A 10,937-nucleotide genomic window follows, 5' to 3' on the forward strand; every position below is an offset into this window, starting at 1 on the left:
CATTTGAAGATTGGCAAGTTCATCAGAACCAAATCATAGCTCATTGCCAACATATAGGTAGAAACTATATTCCTACACCGAAACCCATCTTCCCTCCTTGGTCTATAGAGATGCAGCCACCATATCCTACGTATAACCCTGCCGAAGCATTCTATAGCACCTATGGTTATGCCTGGAACCCCTATTGGTACCAGTATCATCCCTAGTATACTTAGTTTTATTATTTTTTTTGTAATTTGTAATTATTGATACGTTTAATGCTTTTGTTAATATTGTAATCATTTTTATAATTTTCTAACTTTTATTCTTAGATTTTAATAATTTTTGAATGTGGGGTAATATACCAAACTTCAAAAATATTTATATGTGTTTGCAGTTTATCTTATGTACACAACAGGGTAAAACAACGCATTTTCAAAGACTGGCATTAAGTTCAGCAAAAGCAACTAATTTTGACGACAAGAAGCAAAATATATGTGAAATAACAACAAGACGGAATGAACAAATGATGTACACCATTTATCATTCAGCAAACAAACGCCAATATATTTGGAAACTTTGGTAAAATTTAATCATTTTCACACAAATCACCCTCAATAATTTAAATAGTTACTGATTTCTTGCAAATGAGGGCATTGCAAGATCTTAAGTGTGGGAAGGGGTTAAATTCTTTCGGATTTTAAAATTTTTTACTTTATACACTTGGTTACCATTAAAAATACTAGTAAAGCAGTAGTTATATTAGAATCTAGTGCTCTCTGATAATAAAGAACAGCCCTAGTCTTATATACTGACTACCCAATTCTAGTAAAATTTTTCAAAATTTTCAATTAAATGAACTCAAAATCATGTTTATACATATTTATGAACGATAAAACTAGGTTTTAACACCGAAATTATTGTTACCTCGGAAAGGACATAAATTGAGAAACAAACTAAAATATTAAAATTCATTTAAAATAGAATAGAGGACGATAAAAAGGAAAATAAAAGCCAAGTGTGGGAAAATTTACCAAGTTATCTTAAACATATGTCACATATATCTGTAACAAATAACTGAAAATACTTTTGCTTTGGACTAAACTAAACTGTTTTACCCGATGAAAGAAAAGAAGAGATGGATCTACACGATGAATCAATTCCATCATTAAAAGGAAGTAAAGTCTTCCGAAAAAGAAACGCGCTTCTTGATTTAGGTCATGAAGTTGTCGTCTAGACCAGCTGTAGGTTGACGAAAAATCTAGAAAAGTCATCACTAAAATCAGCAGGAAATCCACGGACCTCAGCATTAAACAGGGTCGCCAAGTGGTCAGATTTATCCTAACCATGAGAAGGATTTATCTCGTACAATGGGGGGGGCGCCATGCAAATTAGTTGGATAAGACTAATGAATCAGATCCCCAGAAAGGATAATCTCCTTAAAGATTAAAAATCAGCTTTTAAGACTGATATTACTCAATCCTAGAGATTGACCTTAAAGATTGAGAATTACAAACTCATGGAATTCAATGATATCTAAACTCGAGCTTGAACGAGAAAATATTTTGATCAAAATTACAAACCGATTTGTTTTCTGAAAACCCTATTTTCAATGCGTTCATTACCATTGAACGTAAAATCCTAGGAATTCACCTGGAATTCATTAGGTCACCTGAACCAAATTGGGTGTCAACTGTAAGAACGGTGGTTGCATAGTGGTCAAAGACAGGACCTTGTGCCATACCGAAAAATCATAAGGGTGAGCTTTACTATTGCTCCTACCAAGGATAGTAATTGCGTCCGACACGTTATAGACCATAATTAAAAGCATGTCAGGGGACATTGCCTTAACAGTTGCTTGTTCAACGCTTTCCTTTACAACCGGACGGTAGTTTACCGAAAGGTAATATACGGGACAAGTAAACTGGACGTGTTGCTTTCCAAATCCAAGGTTAGCAAGTGGGTGACACAAAACCGCAAGTTTTGAGCTAAAATTTTCAAATCTGAAACCCACCAAACCCACAAAAATATTTTGCAAACACCGGTAAAGGGTTATTCCGGAAAACTTATCTAGGGTAAAAACTAGATTTAATTTTCAAAAGATCAAATGTTTTCATAAAGATCCAATTTCCTTAATGGATCTAAAATTTTATAGTCATGTGGGACTGTAAACCATATCGTTACTACCATTGTTTATACCGCCGTATAGAAAATCACTGATGTACAAAGTGTGAAGAATAAAGAAGTGATTCTAGTATTTCAAGACGATATTGCTTGAGGACAAGCAACGCTCAAGTGTGGGAATATTTGATAATGCTAAAAACGAACATATATTTCATAGCATTATTCCTCAAGAAAGACAAGCTTTTAGTTGCAATTGTTCTATTTACAAGTGATATTCGTTTAAATAATAAAAGGTGAAGACAAAAGACAGATTCGACGAATTGAAGACGCAAACGACCAAAAAGCTCAAAAGTACAAAAGACAATCAAAAAGGTTCCAATTATTGATAAGAAACGTCTCGAAATTACAAGAGTACAAGATTCAAAACGCAAAGTACAAAATATAAAATTGTACGCAAGGACGTTCGAAAATCCAGAACCAGGACCAGAGTCAACTCTTAACGCTCGACGCAACGGACTAAAAATTACAAGTTAACTATGTATATAAATATAATATAATATATAATTAATTATATTAATTATATATATATTATATATATATTATAAACCGTCGGTAAACAAAGAGCCAAACTCCTCTGAGCTGTAAAAGTAAACTCCGCGACTCGCGGAGTTTGAAGGCAAAATTGGCCGCGAGTCGCGGAGCCCCAAATGAAAAACTGCCTATAAAGCCAACCGAATTCTGATCGCAAATATCCATCTTTTTTCTCCTCATTCATACGATATATATATATATATATATATATATATATATATATATATATATATATATATATATATATATATATATATATATATATATATATATATATATATAATTTATATTTTAATTTTAATTTTAATTATAATTCTAATAATAAGGGTATGTTAGCGAATATTGTAAGGGTGTAAGTCGAAATTCTGTCCGTGTAACACTACGCTATTTTTAATCATTGTAAGTTATGTTCAACCTTTTTACATTAATGTCTCGCAGCTAAGTTATTATTATGCTTATTTAATCCGAAGTAATCATGATGTTGGGCTAATCACTAAAATTGGGTAATTGGGCTTTGTACCATAATTGGGGTTTGGACAAAAGAACGACACTTGTGGAAATTAGACTATGGGCTATTAATGGGCTTTATATTTGTTTAACTAAATGATAGTTTGTTAATGTTAATATAAAGATTTACAATTGGGCGTCCCTATAAATTACCATATACACTCGATCGGACACGATGGGCGGGGTATTTATATGTACGAATAATCGTTCATTTAACCGGACACGGGAATGGATTAATAGCCACTAGAATAATTAAAACAGGGGTGAAATTACATTCAAGGGTAATTGGTGTAATTGCTAACAAAGTAGTAAAACCTTGGTTTACACGTAGTTGATAACCTGGTGTATTCATTAAACAAAGTATTAAAACCTTGTTACAATTCGAATCCCCAATTAGTTGGAATATTTAACTTCGGGTATAAGGATAATTTGACGAGGACACTCGCACTTTATATTTATGACTGATGGACTGTTATGGACAAAAACCAGACGGACATATTAAATAATCCAGGACAAAGGACAATTAACCCATGGGCATAAAACTAAAATCAACACGTCAAACATCATGATTACGGAAGTTTAAATAAGCATAATTCTTTTATTTCATATTTAATTTCCTTTATTTTATATTTAATTGCACTTCTAATTATCGCATTTTTATTGTTATTGTATTTAATTGCACTTTTAATTATCGTACTTTTTAATTATCGCAAGTTTATTTTATCGCACTTTTATTATTCGCAATTTCATTTATCGTTATTTACTTCACGCTTTAAATTAAGTCTTTTATTTATTTAATATTTTACATTTGGTTTTAACTGCGACTAAAGTTTTAAAATCGACAAACCGGTCATTAAACGGTAAAAACCCCCCTTTATAATAATAATATTACTTATATATATATTTGTATTTTTATAAAAGTAAACTAATATAGCGTTGAGCTTTGTTTAAAAAAGATTCCCTGTGGAACGAACCGGACTTACTAAAAACTACACTACTGTACGATTAGGTACACTGCCTATAAGTGTTGTAGCAAGGTTTAAGTATATCCATTCTATAAATAAATAAATATCTTGTGTAAAATTGTAGCATATTTAATAGTTTTTCCTAGTAAAATATAAACTATTTCGTATACCTTAGCTTTGACATCATCTGTCATTCTTCTTTTTCATCTGCCGTCAGAAAAATCAATTCACTTCTATTATTTCCTTGGGATTATAATGTTTTTAATTCTCCCGTGTCTTTACGTTGCAATACGTATTGATATACACGATTTGTAATTTATGTGTTATTGTCGAGCTTTATATTTTTCTTTTATATTCAAAAGTTCCATACTTTTGTTTCCTCTCTCCGACTTCAAGTCAAGCGAATAATGGTCCAGAATTCATATGGATTTTGAAATGAACATAGTTAATGTTCTAAGAAGAAAATCGCAATGGCAGGATCTTGATTTGGTAAATTACTAGAATATCCGAAAAGATAGAACCATCAAGAAAATATGTTCTTACTATGTTTGGAAATTGGGTAGAACGTGAGAATCGTGTAAATGGCACATGATGACGGTACTATGAATCATCACATTCCATTAGAAACTCAGCATGAATTACTGTAATATAATCACGTTGATCAAGTGTCATTATATTATACTAACTCATGCATCAGTTCCCAACACTACTTCAAAAACATTCATATTTTAAGTTCAAATTTTTCAGAATTTAGAAACTAAAACAGTTTCCTTTCTGATGTAACACTGATATCGCGAAAGGGTAAATGATTTTAGATAAGAATAGTTATGACAATTTCTTCAGAAATATGGAGGATATTTATAATGAAAGATATGATGATATCTTAGAATTTCTAATATCGTAAGATGATAAAGAAGGTTTGTTCGCAAGGGTTTGGAGTCAGAAGCAAGGTATTCGCTAAAGATCTCATCAGAAATAGAATCATCAGGATTCTTAATGTACAAGTTCAGTCCTTATGATTTGCTCACAGTCTCCTTCATAATTTCGCATAATCCGCTTTTTGGTACTAAATTTTCTATTGAGCGTTTCCAACACTCCATTCTCTATCATCATACTTTTGACTGTTAAGGTCGTTTACAGTTTGCTGCTTCCTCAGCATTCTTGACATTCTGAGTATTAATTCGTAGGCTGGGTGCTTATTAGAATTTCAAAATGGAAGATCATAATTCTAAGAGATGAATGTTATATGTATACATATAACTGTTAATGTAGACATTCTGCGAGTTTTCAAAGTATTGATTGCTGATTCCCAATAATTGGTATGGTAGTTCTCGTTGAAGATGTGGATGAGTATATGATAAGGTTTTAATACACAATTATAAGGGTTATTCAGAGAGACTTAAGCCAATGAGAAATGAAGTTGTTGGTAAGTTTACTAATAATGTGCTGGGATGTAAACGGTTCTCCGGTAACAATGATGAAGGGGTAATCTTTATAATAGGGTTTATTTGAATGAAAAACTTGGAGTTGATTTGCTGGAGCTATCACAAAATTTGCTAATTTGAAAAGAAATTGTGTTGTTATTTTCGAAAATAACAATGCCAAAGAAGCTAGCACAGATACGTGTTAAACATTTATACAGGTTCCGAGAATTTTCAGATGCACAACTATACGCATCAATGTTTTCTTCCGTAAATGAAGTGCGGTTGGTTCATCCTCCCGATTGAGGTGTTTTCAAGAATTACGAAAGGTTTGAACGCAGATTGTAAGCGTCAAGATACAATTGAGGTTTAAGATGAAATTAAGTGACAAACTTGAAGTATTGTTTAGTTTTATATGTTATAATCAATATTTTAATTCATTTTAATTGTTCACTGTTGGTAGTCCTCAGTTGATTAGTCCACAGTTAGCTAGGAACAATTAGCTAGGATTTTGTTAGCGTGGATTCTTAACAAAATTTCTCATAGTTAATTTGTTTGTTTCTAACAAATTTTATGCCGTCAAATGTTTTCTTCATTATGCCACTTGTTGGATTCTGATAGTTCCAAATCCCAATATGAAATTTGAATGGAAATGGTTATTTCGTTATGAACGGATTCGTATATCTGTGGATGTAAGTAGGATAGTAAATGAGTGTTGAATCAGATTTGAAGAATGTACAGTGTAACATATTAATGTGAAATTTAAATATTCCTTGGGTAGTACCTACCCGTTAAAATATTTTCATCATTAACAGTTTGAACGAAAGAATTTTTAATCATAATATTTATGAAAACATATATACATATATATATTTTCTTCAGATGTAATCATGGATTTAATGAGTTAATATAATTTTAGACTCATTTGATTTTCGATTTTGAGCTACAATAAGTAATCTCTAAAACTATTAGGAACCATATATTCTTCGCAGAATATTAATGAAGTTATGGTTCAATACTTCATTGTTAATTGCTGTTGGTACTCCTTGGTATCCATGGTGCGTATGATGTTGATGTTCGTGGAACAGATTGTGATGTTGAGGTGTGGGATGCGGATGTTGTTGTTGATGATGGTAGCACTGTTGATGTTGTCGAAGCTGGTAAGTTTTTCACCATACTTTCCACATTGATTACTCGAGCGCGAAGTTCGTTGACTTCTTATATTATTCCGGGATGATTGTCGGTAGGAACGAGCGAATGAATAAGGTTTAGAATTTGAGATAGTATATAACCGTGACGAGCTATTCGGGAGATAAAAGAAAAAAAATGGTGTCTCGAACAGGTTCGCCGGTAAGTGCTTCAGGTTCATTGCCAAGAGGTGAATTCGGTTATTGAAGAGTATCGTCTTCTTCTCGTCTTCATTGATTAAGTCCACTACAAACTCATCAAATGAATTGGGGATGGATGATTAGTTGATTCATTCTGGTGACGTTGCTTCTGGAGCTTAGATGACTATCCATTCGGAATAACTGTCGGGATAACTATCGGAATAGCTGTCGGAATCTGAGGGACTCGAACTAGTTGCAGGATTCATCTCGTACGATCAGATGCAGGATTTTCGATAAGAAATAGATTATAGGATGTAGATTAGTATCCTGCAATACATAATTTACATATGCATATATAATACTAAAATCTCATAATTTTCGGAGGAATCTACGGAAGCTGTCAGGCAAAGATAACAATAACAGATACGCTAAGATATGAATTAGCAGATACGCTAGGATATAAATTTTTGTCTATACACTATTCATGCAATCAATGCAGCAAGACGTGTCTAGAATAAGAATGATAAGGAGATAATTTTTGACACCAAATGATAAGCAAAACTTTTTGACATGCAGACCAGGTTCAAGTCCAGACTTATTAATATAACCTAACAACTACTAAGTCGAAGTCCAGACTCACTAATACATCCTAACAACTCCTAGTTAGACACACTAATGCAAGACCTGGTTCGCTACGACCACCGCTCTGATACCAACTGAAATACAGTTGGGGACAACCACCGTCCCACCCAGTGCCTTCCCAACTAACCGCCTGGTGACCACTGAGTGTACCTCAGATACTGATTTTAGGGCCTGCCTCTCGGCTACTGCCAACCCTCTTAAGGGATCGCAAGGAGTAAGAGCCAATGCTTCGTCACAGGTAACACTGTGAGAACCTCCTTTACGACTAACCCGCCACACATGGACGGTGTTATACCAGCTCTTATACCAACTGAAAGGACCCGTCCTAATCCATCTGGACGAAGTCACCAACAACTGGTTCCATGGCGATGATCCACTCCAAATACTGTCTTTAAAATGAGCAAATGCACAGCAGAAAGTTGCTTTCATACCTGAGAATAAACATGCTTTCAAGTGTCAACCAATAGGTTGGTGAGTTAATAAGTTTATCATAAAACAATAAAATTCATCATTTTGATAGACCGCAAGATTTAAATGCTGCATGGTACAAATAGGCCCGAATCCTATACCCACATGTAATGTACATGCGATATCTTTTAAATACAGTACACCTTTCTCGTGTACGAAATCATCTTTCTTAAATCTTAGTAACCGTACACATATCTCGTGCACAAAAATAACATACACATAACCTGTGTATAAAATCATTCTCTCGATACATAACATTCATATCAATTGGTGGCAATTATCATGTCCACATAATTTAATGGTGGCAATTATCATATCCACATCATTCAATGGTGGCAATTATCATGTCCACATAATTCAACGGTGGCAATTATCATGTCCACATATTTCAACAATAATCCGCAGAACTTCTGTCTGCATAATATTTCATTCGAGGAATGTTTTGCTTGTGTTTATCTCGTCAAACATTTATAAAAGCATTTCATGTATTCTCAGTTCAAAATATATTTCAAAAGCATTTAATAAAGCAGTTGTAAAAACAGCGCATGTATTCTCAGTCCCAAAAATATAAAGAGTAAAATGGAGCAAATGAAACTCACGCATATAAATATTGTAAAACAGTTATTAAAACATTGCATGTATTCTTAGCCCAAAAATGTAATGAGTAAAAGAGAGCAAATGAAACTCACGCATATAAATATTGTAAAACAGTTATTAAAACATTGCATGTATTCTCAGCCCAAAAATGTAATGAGTAAAAGGGAGCAAATGAAACTCACCTAATGTATTTTGTAGTAAAAATACATAGAACGACATTGAACAAGTATAGGGTTGGCCTCGGATTCACAAACCTATATCATTCATATATGTATTAATACATATATTTGTAATCGAGTAATTACGTATATTATTATTATTACTATAAGTTTTTATATCAATAACTTATATATTTTATTATATTTTCAATTTATATATTTTATTTAATAAGATATTATTATAGTTTACTTATGCGTCTTAAATATATTTTGTTATATGAATATCGTTTGTTAGTTAATTTAATGAAAATGCTAAAATAATAATAATAATAATAATACTATTAGGTTTAATATTAATATTAATATAAAAATGTAAGTTTTTATATAAAAGATAATTTAAATAATATATATAATGTTAGTAGTAATGATACTACTAATATTGTTCTTAATAACAAAATTACTAAAATAGTCCCTGTGTTTGTTCATTTTATCCCAAATAGTCCCTCCCAATTATATTCTGCAAAATCAGTCCTTAATTGCATTTTGGAGTCCCAAATAAGTCCCTGTGTTTTTTCATTTTATCTCAAATAGTCCCTGGTAACATGAACAACAAATAGCAGCACAGTGCGCTTGAGAGGCGGTTTTCGAAAGGCTATAACTTCTAAATCGTATATCCATTTTTGATAAATAAGCTGTTGATAGAAAGGTGAGATAGTCAACTTTTCATTGGTCAGGTCATAATAGGTTAAATCGGATTTTACGGGACCCGAAACGTACCCTAAAGTTGCTGAAAAGAACAAAAAATCAAATTTTTGTTTTTTTCAGCAACTTTAGTGTACGTTTAGGGTCCCATAAAATCCGATTTAACGTATTATGACATGACCAACAAAAAGTTGACTATCTCACCTTTCTATCGACAGCTTATTCATCAAAAATAGAGTTACGGTTAAGAAGTTATAGCCTTTCGAAAACTGCCTCTCAAGCGCACTATGCGCTGAAGGAAAACAGCGGATGGCAGCAACAGTGCACTAGAGAGGCAGTTTTCGAAAGGCTATAACTTCTAAACCGTAACTCCATTTTTGATGAATAAGCTGTCGATAGAAAGGTGAGATAGTCAACTTTTTGCTGGTCAGGTCATAATAGGTTCAATCGGATTTTATGGGACCCTAAACGTACCCTAAATTTGCTGAAAAAAACCAAAAATTTGATTTTTTGTTCTTTTCAGCAAATTTAGGATATGTTTCGGGTCCCATAATTCCGATTTAACCTATTATGACCTGACCAATGAAAATTTGACTATCTCACCTTTCTATCAACAGCTTATTCATCAAAAATGGATATACGGTTTAGAAGTTATAGCCTTTCGAAAACCGTTTCTCAAGCGCATTGTGCTGCTATCTGTTGTTCATGTTACCAGGGACTATTTGAGATAAAATGAACAAACACAGGGACTTATTTGGGACTCCAAAATGCAAATAAGGACTGATTTTGCAGAAAATAATTGGGAGGGACTATTTGGGATAAAATGAACAAGCACAGGGACTATTTTGGTAATTTTGTCTTTAAAAATTAATGATACTTTTAGTATTAATGATAATAATAATACTGATATTAATAATAACTATAAAATTAACCAAATTATTACTAATGATAATAATCTTTAGTAGTAATTCATTAATAATGATACTCATAATGATAATGTTAATACTAATACTTGTATTAATATTAATAATAATACTTACTTTAGTTACTAATACTAATAATCTGTATGATAATAATACTAAATATTAATAATAATACTTAGTAATGATAATATCATTAACAATGACTTATTCACTATAATCATAATACTACTAATACATGATAAATAATAATACTAATAATAATATTAATAACTAAAATTTTTATAATAATAATATTGAGTGTTATTTAATAATACTAATAATTACAAACTAATAATAATCATAATAATCAAATTATGATAAAATTGATAATAATTATAACAATAATAATATTAAAAATAATAATAATATTAATAATAGTGTTTGTATTGAAAACTACCTTCCAAGAAAGCTTTTAAAAAAAAAGTGCCTCGAACCAGAATCGAACCTGAGACCTCCCGTTCACTCAACACATCCCTAACCATCTCTACTAAAC

This window comes from Rutidosis leptorrhynchoides, chromosome 5 (genome assembly GCF_046630445.1).
Source record: "Rutidosis leptorrhynchoides isolate AG116_Rl617_1_P2 chromosome 5, CSIRO_AGI_Rlap_v1, whole genome shotgun sequence".
NCBI classification, from domain to species: domain Eukaryota; kingdom Viridiplantae; phylum Streptophyta; class Magnoliopsida; order Asterales; family Asteraceae; genus Rutidosis; species Rutidosis leptorrhynchoides.